The sequence below is a fragment of the Triticum dicoccoides genome, chromosome 7A (genome assembly GCF_002162155.2).
Source record: "Triticum dicoccoides isolate Atlit2015 ecotype Zavitan chromosome 7A, WEW_v2.0, whole genome shotgun sequence".
Lineage (NCBI taxonomy): Eukaryota > Viridiplantae > Streptophyta > Magnoliopsida > Poales > Poaceae > Triticum > Triticum dicoccoides.
In genome coordinates, this window is record NC_041392.1 from 725,938,544 (window position 1) to 725,942,848 (window position 4,305).

The 4,305-nt window shown below is 39.7% G+C and overlaps 1 pseudogene; it reads left to right on the top strand.

The window, feature by feature from the left end:
- Window positions 1-439: 439 nt before the first annotated feature.
- LOC119334060 overlaps window positions 440-4,305 on the top strand; it is a 10,823-nt pseudogene continuing 6,957 nt past the window's right edge.

Consider the following 4,305-nt stretch of genomic DNA (forward strand, 5'->3'; position numbering starts at 1 on the left):
ATCAGTTTCTGGATCTTAAGAGAGCAACGACACCCTGACCTCCTCTCCATGTGAAGAACATGGAGAGGCACAAACCTTGCAATTAAAACCCAAAGTACTAGAAAGCTAATACTTTAAGATGTAAATAAAGAGGGGAGAATGTGATTAGTTTTCTTATCTCAAAAGTGTAGGCTCCTCAAGAGTGAAAAAAATCTATGAACTTGCACAAATGTGCACATTGGTCACGAACTTGCAAAGCTGAGAAAACATGTGTTGAACCTGCCAGACTGTCTGAGGGGATTACTAGCCTTAGAGAAGTTCAACATAACAAAGCAAAACAAAATAAAAGAGTGTATCTACTACTCTAGGATCAACACCAAACAAGGGACCATCTTCTCAACCAACTTCCATCAGCTAACACCGTCTCAGTCCACTTGAGTGGTTCGGCATATATAGCAAGATGTGGATCTTAGAAAGCAACAACACCGTGACCGCCTCTGTTTTACCAGCAACGGGATCTCCCATTGCTGACTTTGTGAAGAACATGGTAAGGAGAGGCACAAACTTTGCAATTAAAATTTAGAAAGTTTTTTTTTTGAGGCAGTGCCATCATGGTGGTTTTTATTTGATATCAAATAAGGATACATTGTTCAATAAGGGATAGAATGGAGGAAGGCGTATTATTCATCCACAAGCTCGAAGGATTAACTCCGTTTGACCGAAAGTTAATATGAGACAGAGGGAGTAATACTTAGACGTAAAGAAAAAAAAAGCTGCAATTAATCGTCTTATCTCAAAGGAATGCATACATTAGCTGCATTTGGAATTAATTTTTGTGGCCGGCTTAGTGGAACAAGTAAAATCTCCACAACTAACTTGATTCCATCGTGAGCACATCAAAGGTCAGAAAAACCGCCAATAATAAGTCTTCGGTAGAGTTTTTGGGCCTTGCACTAGGGCTTTCTACAGGATTTTGCCCAGGACCTGCCTCGGCCCTTGATTGTGGGTGCATAAGCTTTAACATGATGCACACAAAAAAACTTGAATGGATTTCTTCAAATGCATAAATATGTAAAGCATAAACTCAGGCGCCCACTATTGCACTGCACATTTGCGTTTCCTTATTTCGTTGAAGATCACAAAAGGTAGAATACAGTTGCCTTAAATAATGGTCGGTGCACGAACGATTTACTATAGACAATTGTTCTAAAATTACCATATGCTGCCTTAAATAGCGCTGATCTGAAACAAACCTCTTTTTGCTAATGTTGATACTGCATACTGTCAAACTGATTGCACATCAGATACATCGTACATGGATCGTGAGGTCCTGGAGCGTATACTTGATGGAAGAGAGAAGCCGACAAATCTATCACTCGCACTTTTGAAGGATATCACAGAAAATTTCTCGGATGATCGAGAAATCGGTCACGGTGGATTTGCAACTGTTTATAAGGTAAATTGCTTTTTAACCATAAATTAGGCATATGATATCTAGAGATCGCACTTGGAATTGTTATATTGGCTTGAGCAGTCCTCGAGTTAGCAAAACTATGTTAACTAGATGATACTCCGCACGTTGTTGCGGGAATATTTGCAATACATTTCGATGATATGTGTTTTCTATGGAACGTGAATAGTGATACTACGTAAACTAAAATTGCAAATCCATACGCTTTATTGTGTTTGATTAATGTATTGTAAAATATCTAATATATGTTTGCATGTTGAGGTGGACATTTTCATGTGCATGAATGCATGTTGTGGTGGGTCTTTTGCCATGCATGTTGCTTGATGATGTGGCATGCTTGCATGTTGCGAGAAATATGTTAGTGGGGGCTAGCTATTTAGATATAGAAGATAATCGGTGTTGCCAACTAGTAAATACCATATATAGATGTTACATTCGTCTGCAAGATGCCACTTGATTCTAGCAGTATCTGGTATATATTGAAGTCAGACAACCGGGTATATTCTTTGTGTCGTATATTATGGAATTCTGTTCCTAGGGTCGAACATAGTATCCAACATCAATTCGGAAAATGGAACCGCCTTAAGGTTGTCATGGAGCTACAAACCTTTTTCCTAGCATATATGTGCATGTGTGGTGGTGCAATTGTACTGTAACATTAGGTGTGCTCTCTCGGGAAAAAAGGGGCTTCCGTCGCTGCATCCCAAACTTCTGTATTATCTTTCTTGCACAGTATCTTCAAATTCAGCTAAACACTTTTTGAATGCTCACAAGAGAAGTTAAACAGGGAGTGCTTCGTAATGGGAACATTGCTGTAAAGAGGATAAGGAACAGTCATTCAATCAATGAGACTTTATTTTATCGAGAAGTTGACAGCCTGTTGAACATTAAACATAAAAATGTTGTACGCTTTCTTGGCTTCTGTGCTAGCACAGATCAGATAGCCATACAAATTGCAGGATCAAAACGACATATTTATGCTGAGGTAAGAGAAAGACTACTCTGTTTTGAGTATATCAGCAATGGAAGTCTACAAAAGTATGTTACTGGTACGTCATTCTTGCAACAAGCTCTTATCTTTACTAACTTATCTTTATTTTCCATGATCAAGATGTGATATATACATTCATAATGCAATTTAGCGCATGCACAAATCAAATGATGGAAACTTTTATGGCTCACTGTTACTTTTTGCATTATGTAGATGAATTAAGAGGACTGGAATGGAATACACGCTATGGAATAATTAGAGGAATCTGTGAAGGTTTGCATCATCTGCACACGGAGAAGCACATATATCATATGGATTTGAAACCTGGCAATATACTACTAGATAATGATATGGTGCCGAAAATCACAGATTTCGGTTTATCAAGACTTGATGAAAAGTCAAAAACCATGAGTGAAGACCGTCTCGGATCACTGTAAGCTATGCATCAAAACAACATAATTTCTCGGCATCTTCTTTCACATTTTCTGATGCTGTAATACATTGAAATGCCGACCTTTTTGCAGAGGATATTGTGCTCCAGAGTACATATCTGAAGGAAATATGTCATTCAAATCAGACATGTACAGTTTGGGCAAAATAATCATCGAGCTAGTGACGGGAGGAAAGGAGATCCTCAATAATAGCAACACTGTAAGAGGGTTCTATCTCGCCATGCAGACAATCTTTTTTGTAGAAATATCCTAACTTTCTACCTTGCATATTGGTTACCATTTTCTTAATAATCCTACTTAATTTGCATATTACAGTGTTGGATGGATTATCTAGTATAAGAACATATTTAGAATGAAAATATAAGCAACGTGATGGTCTTACTCAAAAACCAGCACATCACCAGAATGTAAACGCTTTAGCAGCTCACCATATTGAGTTCCATATCACTCGTTCCACCGTTTTAAATCGGTGCCAACACATGGTAGCTTCATATGATGGCTAGAAACATTTATATTTAAGCCATGTGGCACCGGTATCAGTGCATGATTTGGGTCAGTCGTTTCTACATAGTCAAGTAAAAATTGAGGGACTAGGGTTGACACAAGATCCCGTGGGCGATGCACTGATGAGAATGATGATACGAGAGACAGATCTACATAGGTTTAGGCCCCCAACATGGGTAAAAGTTCTACGTCCTGCCTTGAAGATCTTGTATCTTTTGGGGGTGATTGCAAGGATGTATGTGGACGGATGGCTAAAACACTAGATTCGCTAAAGCTTGACAGATGTTTCATAACTTCAATTGTGGTTGTCCTCTTGCACACTTTCCTAGAAATTTGTTTTGTTATTGTGATAATCTCGCATATGGTTGAAGCAAACTCCATCCTATCCAGTCAAAATGATGATGACACGACCCATATGACATCTCTGAAAGATCTTGTTCACAGCGTGTGTATTTATTCCTAGTTTCACGCACCCCATGTCTTACAATCTCTTTGTAAACCTTGGGGTTTTGGGCATGAATAGGGTATTGACGGATGTAACCACACGGAGCTTCGATGCGGGAAATAGACCAAGGCATCATGGTTAATTCTTCATCTTGCTGCTGACTTGTAAATGGGCATGACATGGGGCGCCCAATGACACTTGGTCCTGCAATGACAAGCTTTCCATGTCAAGAAGACCATTTCCAACGTCCACATACACTGAAAAAGGCCTTGGCCTCCTAGCCTACAGGGGGCTCATCACGAGCAAGGATGTAGTCCCCTGGCGGGGGGGGGGGGTTCTGTAAGTGAGATTTTGCCTAAGGCCTCTTGTCGAAAGAACCGTTTCATTGATGTACCCCCTACTTAGAGGGCTCCAACTTCCTCTCTCTGGCTTTTCTGGTGAGATGTGATTCAATTGCACGGCA